Source organism: Saimiri boliviensis, chromosome X (genome assembly GCF_048565385.1).
Source record: "Saimiri boliviensis isolate mSaiBol1 chromosome X, mSaiBol1.pri, whole genome shotgun sequence".
In the NCBI taxonomy this organism is placed as follows: Eukaryota; Metazoa; Chordata; class Mammalia; order Primates; family Cebidae; genus Saimiri; species Saimiri boliviensis.
Window position 1 is genome coordinate 87,627 of NC_133470.1, and position 7,923 is coordinate 95,549.

The window sequence follows — 7,923 nt, forward strand, 5'->3', positions numbered from 1 at the left end:
CAAGAGCTCAGTGAAATGAAAGTGGGTCCATATAACAGTGAACCTGGAGGGGAGCATTTGTTGTAATTTTTTTCTAGTATATAATTGTGCCATTGCCCAAGGAAAAGAGCAGATCAAGGTGACTTCAGCAGATTCTTGTAGAGCTTTTGTTCCTAGAATTCATGGAAGCGTCAGGTCCAATGTCCTAAGTTAGAAACTTCTGCTTGCAGATCTAGACCCAGAGATGCAAGCTTTGTAATAAATCATTATGAGTACTTAATTTTATCATGAAGCAGAGGGTCACATAAAACTTGAGGTAGTACTATTACAGTCAGTTTGACTTCTTGATTTTCTCTTTTTTCTTCTTTTCTCTTCCTGTCCAACATACATCTGGTTCTGAGAAAAAATGCTGGGCTGAAGTTCCTGACTATGCTTCCTGGTAACTATATCATTGTGGAGCTATCTCTGTGATTTGGTTTCTTCATGTGTAAAATGAGGAAAACCCATGTCTACTTCACAGAGCAGCTATGAGGATTACATGCATTAATTAATGTGAAATCACCTTGTGTAGAATAAGCAGTCAATAAATATTATTATGAATACTGTCATTGTAAGCATCAGCAATTGCAGTTAATTATGATTCCTTAAACACCAAATAAGAAAAATGGGGAAGAGTTAACATTTAAGAAAAAAATAAAGAAACATGACTAAAACAATTATTTCATTGAAGAAAAGCATTTGGCAATACACATAGGAAGTAAATCTAAGCAGGATAAACAAAAATAAATCCAAAATTTGAAGCATCTGTGACTGCAGACTACAAAATACAAAGATCTACAGATGGATATAGGGCAGGTGAGCCCCAAATTGGGGCTTAGTCTGGGAGGGCTCTTGGCTTCCCCCAGGAAAGAATTCAAGAGTGAGCCAGTGGTGGAAGAAACAGCTTTATGGAGGTTGTAGTGTCACAGTTCCGTGACTGCTCCTGCAGAGAGCGGGAGCTCAGGGCACTTCTGCAGTCATATTTATATCCACTTTTAATTGCATGCAGATTCATGGGCAGTTTATGCAGAAATTTGTAGGAAAAGGTTGGTAAGTTCTGAGTGCTCAGGTCACTGCCACAGAAGAGCAGTCTTATGAAAAGCTGCTTCCATGTTTTAGCTAGTCCTCAATTTGGTCCCCTGTCTGCTTCTGCTGCTGCTTCTCAAGCAATCCTCTTTCTGCTGCTTGGGCTCAAGCAATCCTCCTGCCTCGGCCTCCCAAAGTGCTAGGATAACAGGTGTGAACCACCACATTGTGTGGCCAACAATGTTTTTTTTTGTTTTTGTTTTTGTTTTTTTTTTGAGACAGAGTCTTGCTCTGTCACCAGGTGCCAGGCTGGAGTACAGTGGCACGATCTTGGCTCACTGCAACCTCCACCTCCCAGGTCCAAGCAATTCTCCTGTCTCAGCCTCCTGAGTAGCTGGGATTACAGACACGCACCACCACACCCAGCTAATTTTTGTATATTAGTACAAACGGGGTTTCACTATGTTGGCAAGGATGGTCTCGATCTCTTGACCTCGTGATTCGCCCACCTCGGCCTCCCAAAGTGCTGGGATTATAGGCATGAGCCACCGCACCCAGCCTGAATGTTCTTTATTTAATTTAATTTAATTTTATTTTATTATTTTACTTTATCTTTTGAGATAGAGGCTTGCTGTGTCAGCCAGGCTGGAGTGCAGTGGTGTGATCTCAGCTCACTACAACTTCTGCCTCCCAGCTTCAAGTGATTCTCCTGCCTCAGCCTCACGAGTAGCTAGGATTACAGGCAGACATCACCACACCCAGCTAATTTTTGTATTTTTAGTAGAGACAGGCTGGTATCAAACTCCTGACGTCAAGCAATCCACTTGCATCAGCTTCCCAAAGTACTAGCATTACAGGTGTGAGCGACCATGCCCAGCAACAATAAATGTCCTGAATATCACTAAACTGTGCACTTAAACATGATTTAAAATGGCAAATTTTGTTATGTGTTATTTTACCATAATTAAATTATTATTTTTTTTTTTGATATGGGGTTTCGCTCTGTTGCCCAAGTTGGAGTGCAGTGGTGTGATCTCAGCTCACTGCAATGGCTTGAACTTCCCAGGTTCAAGCGATTCTCCTGTCTCAGCCTCCCAAGTAGCTGGTACTACAAGCACGTGCCACAATGCCCAGTTCATTTTTTCTATTTTTAATAGAGACGGGGTTATGCCATGTTAGCCAAGATGATCTCACTCTCCTGACCTCATGATCCACCCACCTCAGCCTCCCAAAGTTCTGAGATTACAGGCGTGAGCCACCACACCTGGCCAATTTTTTTTTTTTTTAAAGAACAATGTAATGCATACCAATTTCCCAAGACCCCAATAACTAAAAAATAGGCTTTCCCTCATGACGATAGATATGGTTTTTGTTTTTGTTTTTGTTTTTCTGAGACAGAGTCTTGCTCTGTCACCAGGCTGGAGTGCAGTGGCATGATATTGGCTCACTGCAACCTACACCTCCTGGGTTCAAGTGACTCTCCTGCCTCAGCTTCCCAAGTAGCTGGGACTACAGGTGCGCACTGCCATGCCCAGCTAATTTTTGTATTTTTAGTAGAGACAGGGTTTCACCATGTTGGCCAGGATGGTCTTTATCTCTTGACCTCGTGATCCACCTGCCTTGGCCTCCCAAAGTGTTGGGATTACAGGTGTGAGCCCCCGTGCCTGGCTGACAATAGATATGTTTGATAAAAATAATAATTTAAGGCATACTGAACTAGCTCTTCCAAGTCACCTAATAACCATCAAAACTACAGATGTTAACTCTTCAAATTCAAAGTATCTACGGAAATCAAAGGATCGTGCTAATAGATTTTTAAAAGGCATTTTTTAAAATTAAAAATCATTAAAAAAATAGTCACCACCTCTACTTTTTTTAATTTAAAAAATCCTCTTAAAGATTAGGGCCTAAGAGATGCTCTCTTAAAATTTAGATGACATCGGCCAGGTGCAGTGGCTCACACCTGTAATCCCAGCACTTTGGGAGGCCGAGGTGGGCGAATCACGAGGTCAAGAGATCGAGACCATCCTTGCCAACATAGAGAAACCCCATCTCTACTAAAATACAAAAACTAGCTGGGTGTGGTGGCGTGTGCCTGTAGTCCCAGCTACTTGGGAGGCTGAGGCAGGAGAATTGCTTGGACCCAAGAAGCAGAGGTTGCAGTGAGCTGAGATCATACCACTGCTCTCCAGCCTGGGGTCTGGTGACGGAGTGAGACTCTGTCTAAAAAAAAAAAAAAATTAGATGACATCACATCATATCTAAATATAAACTTTACTTAAATAGAAGGTGAAGGCTGCACAATAAAACTACCACCAGATGAACATCCAGTGCAAGGATTTATTTTGGGATGGAGAGTGGCTTTCTAAACTTGGAAATAGAGACAAGTTAAGACAGAGCCAACTGGTAAACCTCATTATATGACTTTTAATAAGCACATAATGTCAAATGCAATTAGAAATAGAATTTAAAGAAAAATCATGATGAAAACAATGTCCATTAAATATTAGTGTCTTTAAGGTATAAAGAGCTCATAGAAATGTGTAAGAAGGATAGCAACACTTAAATTGGTCTTAGATTGAAAAATGAATGGGCTGGGTGTGATGGCTCACACCTGTAATCCCACCACTTTGGGAGGCCAAGGCGGGTGGATCACTTGAGGTCAGGAGTTGGAGACCAGCCTGGCCAACATGGTGAAACGCTGTCTCTACTAAAAATGCAGAAATTAGCTGAGCATGGTGGTGTATGCCTGTGGTCCCAGCTACTACAGAGGCTGAGGCACGAGAATTACTTGAACCCGGGAGGCAGAGACTGCAGTGAGCTGAGATCACACCACTGCACTCCAGCCTGGGTGACAAAGTGAGACTCCATCTTAAAAAAAATAAAAGAGAGAGAGAGAGAGAGAGAGAGAGAGAGGGAGGGAGATTTGATAATTGTACATTTAAACAGGGAAATCTGCCTTTGTGATTCATTCAAGAACATTTGTTTAACTCATCATAAATGCCTGGTATATTTCAGGTTCTGCACATACTGCTGAGAGCAAAATTCACAATCCCAAAAATGCCTTAGCATTTGTGTGATTGAGGGAAAGATTGAACTCCCACCAGAGCAGTTTAATTTAGAATAAATCATCTGAGGCTCATGCCTAGTAATCCCAGTACTTTGGGAAGCCAAGATGGGAGGATTGCTTGAGGCCAGGAGTTAGAGATGGTCCTTCCTCCTCCTCTTCCTCCTCCTCCTCCTCTTCCTCCTCCTCTTCTTCCTCCTCCTCTTCCTCCTCTCCTCCTCCTCTTCCTCCTCCTCTTCCTCCTCCTCCTCTTCCTCCTCCTCTCCCTCCTCTTCCTGCTCCTCTTCCTCTTCCTCCTCCTCTTCTTCCTCCACCTCCTCCTCCTCCTCTTCTTCCTCCACCTCCTCCTCCTCCTCTTCCTCCTCCTCTTCCTCCTCCTCTTCCTCCTCCTCTTCCTCCTCCTCCTCTTCCTCCTCCTCTTCTTCCTCCACCTCCTCCTCCTCCTCTTCTTCCTCCACCTCCTCCTCCTCCTCTTCCTCCTCCTCTTCCTCCTTCTCCTCTTCCTCCTCCTCTTCCTCCTCCTCCTCTTCCTCCTCCTCCTCCTCCTCTTCCTCCTCCTCCTCCTCCTCTTCCTCCTCCTCCTCCTCCTCTTCCTCCTCCTCTTCCTCCTCCTCCTCTTCCTCCTCCTCCTCTTCCTCCTCCTCCTCCTCCTCTTCCTCCTCCTCCTCCTCCTCTTCCTCCTCCTCCTCCTCCTCTTCCTCCTCCTCTTCCTCCTCTTCCTCTTCCTCCTCCTCCTCTTCCTCCTCCTCCTCTTCCTCCTCCTCCTCTTCCTCCTCCTCCTCTTCCTCCTCCTCCTCTTCCTCCTCCTCCTCTTCCTCCTCCTCTTCCTCCTCCTCCTCCTCTTCCTCCTCCTCTTCTTCCTCCTCCTCCTCCTCCTCCTCCTCCTCCTCTTCCTCCTCCTCCTCCTCTTCCTCCTCCTCCTCCTCCTCCTCTTCCTCCTCCTCTTCCTCCTCCTCTTCCTCCTCCTCCTCCTCTTCCTCCTCCTCCTCCTCTTCCTCCTCCTCTTCTTCCTCCTCCTCCTTTTTCCTCCTCCTCTTTCTCTTCCTCCCCTATTCCCCCTCCTTCTTCTTCTCCATCTACTTCATCTCCTCCTCCTCCTCGTCCTCCATCTTCTCCTTCTCCTCCTCCCTTTCTCCTCTTCTCCTCCTCCCTCCTTTTCCTTCCTGTTTTCTTCTTCTTCCTCTACTTCTGCTGCTTCTTTTCCCCATCCCTATAGTTACTGCAATACCCGTTCCCTGATCCCCAAATCCATTTAATACACTGTCCTTGGATAGAGAACATATCAGATATTAAACCAATAGAAATAGATCCAGATTTTATGCTTGATCTTAGCTAAAAGGCTGAAAAGCAATCTCATTGTTCTTTCGGATTAAAAATAATATGCGTGATAATTGGTTTAGCTTTCCCAGAAGGCAACGTGCAGTGTGAGACATTAACTGTGAGGGCATAGACAGAACCAGGTAGTGAGGTATTTCCTCATGTAGATTTGGAAAACATTCCAAAGATTTCACAAAAGAATGTGACTTCGTGACAGTGGAAAGAAGAAACATTTCACAACAAAAGTTGTGGTTATCCACCTCTCATCCATTTCTCACGTTACTCTAGTTGGATGAGGGAATGCTTGGTTGAATAAACAAAATCTGTGATGTTTCATTTTAAATTTCATTTTGTTGTTTTTGAGATAGGGTCTCCCTCTGCTGCCCGGGCTGGAATGCAGTGGTGCGATCTCAGCTCGCTGCAGCCTCCACCTGCCTGGTTCAAACAATCCTCCCAACTCAGCCACTCAAGTAGCTGGGACTACAGGTGCACGTGACCACATCCAGCTAATTTTTGTATTTTTTGTAGAGACAGGGTTTTGTCCTATTGCCCAGGCTGGTCTTCAACTCCTGGCTTCAAGTGATCCTCCCACTTCAGCCTCCCAAAGTGCTGGGATTACAGGCATGAGCCACTGTTCCTGTCTCTGTAGTGTTTTAGATTCCTGGAAACAGAAGAAGAAGGAGGAGGAGGAGGAGGAGGGGAGGAGGGGAGGAGGGGGAAGAGGAGGAAGAGAAGATGGAGGAGGAAGAGAAGGAGAAGGAGGATGAGGAGAAGAAGAAGAAAAAGAAGAAAAGGAAGGAGGAAGAGGAGGAGGAGAGAGAGGAGGAGGAGAAGGAGCAGGAGGAGAAGAAGGTAGAGGAGGAGGAGGAGGAGAAGAGGGACCTAGGTTGACAGCATGATGTGATGCTTTCCCCAGTCCTTCCTCCTGGGCTCAGGAGTGCCGGCAGTGACACTCAAAGGGTGTTGGTTCTGCGCTATGCATTTCTCATGTCAGGCAAGAACATAAGGTCTCCAGCAACTGCATTTTACAAAGCCTGCCTCAGGCCCCTTTTCTATGCTACTGCACCAGACTTTTCCACCCTCTTGCCTCAGTGGGAGCCTGGGCTCTAAATTCACCTGGAGTGAAACATTACCTGCTGCTTCGTTGATTATAACGTACCTGGCTTCTCACACCACTCGCCAGCATTTGACCAGAGAAATCAGTATCCACCCAAGCCTCCCCGCATCCAATGCACACACAACTGGCCGTAAGAGAAAAATGTTGCATTGAACACTTATTAAAAATGGCAAGACAGGCCAGGCATGTGGCTGATGCCTATAATCCGAGCACTTTGGAAAGCAGAATGAGGCAGATATTTTGAGCTCAGGAGTTCCAGACCAGCCTGGGCAACATAGTGAGACCTCGTCTCTACTAATTATAAAAAAGAAAAATGGTAAGACAGAGTTTATTCAGGCTACTACAGTAGCAGAGAGGCTTTAAAAGAGAACTGAGTTCAACTTCAAATGCAAGAAGACAGTTGGGAATTCATAGGCAACCATGAGCAGAAAACGGGTGAGGGGGATCAGTGAATGAAAGATTGCTAATAATGCAAGAGCACATCATTACCCATGATGTACTAAATTACATCATGGATAGGGGGTTCTTGTTAAACTGGCTTAACAGGATTCTCGCTAAAGTTCGGTTAAACATTCAGACCTCAAAGGTTGGAGCGAAGGACCTTAATCGTATATGAAGGGTAGAGGATTTTTGCTACACTGAGTGAGCAGGATTTTATCCTAAAGTGAGGCTTGGAAGATCAACACGTAAATCCAAGGTCGAGACCTAGCCAAGAAGAAAGCTCAGGGTAGCATGACTTAAGTTTCATCAAGGAAGGCAGTCTTTGCTGAAATAAACAACCTAGGGGCCAGGCGCAGTGGCACGTGCCTGTAATCCCAGCGCTTTGAGAGGCTGAGGCAGGTGGATTGTTGAGGCCAGGAGTTTGAGACCAGCCTAGGCAACATAGTGAGAGCCCATCTCTATAAAGAATAAAGAAGTAGCCAAGACTGGTGATTCCTGTAGCCCCAGCTACTCGGGAGGCTGAGGCTAGAGGATCTTTTGGCCCAGGAGTTCAAGGCTGCAGTGAGCTATGATCCTGCCACTGCACTCCAGCCTGGGTGACACAGGGATATCTTGTCTCAAAAACAAAACAACCCCCCGCAAAAAAACCCTAAAAAACAAATGCAGTAACAACATCTTTTGCAATTTTTGACATTTGAAGGTAATCTATTTCACTGAGCTCCCCTGGATTACTTGTCTTTAATGCTGTTCTCAAATTGTGTGTGTATGTGTGTGTGGAGAGAGAGAGAAAGAGAGAAAGAGAGAGAGAGAGCAGCTAGCAGGTCCCTACATCCCCCAAATCTGTCACTTTCTCTTCATTCAATTCTGCAGTGGCATAATCGCGGCTCACTGCACCCTCCACTTCCAGGGGTTCAAGCTATTCTCCTGCCTCAGGCTC

General features: G+C 45.4%; 1 pseudogene; it reads right to left on the reverse strand.

Annotated features, from left to right (window-relative positions):
• Positions 1–5,322: 5,322 nt before the first annotated feature.
• Positions 5,323–5,463, reverse strand: LOC120366733 (U2 spliceosomal RNA; annotated as a pseudogene).
• Positions 5,464–7,923: the final 2,460 nt, after the last annotated feature.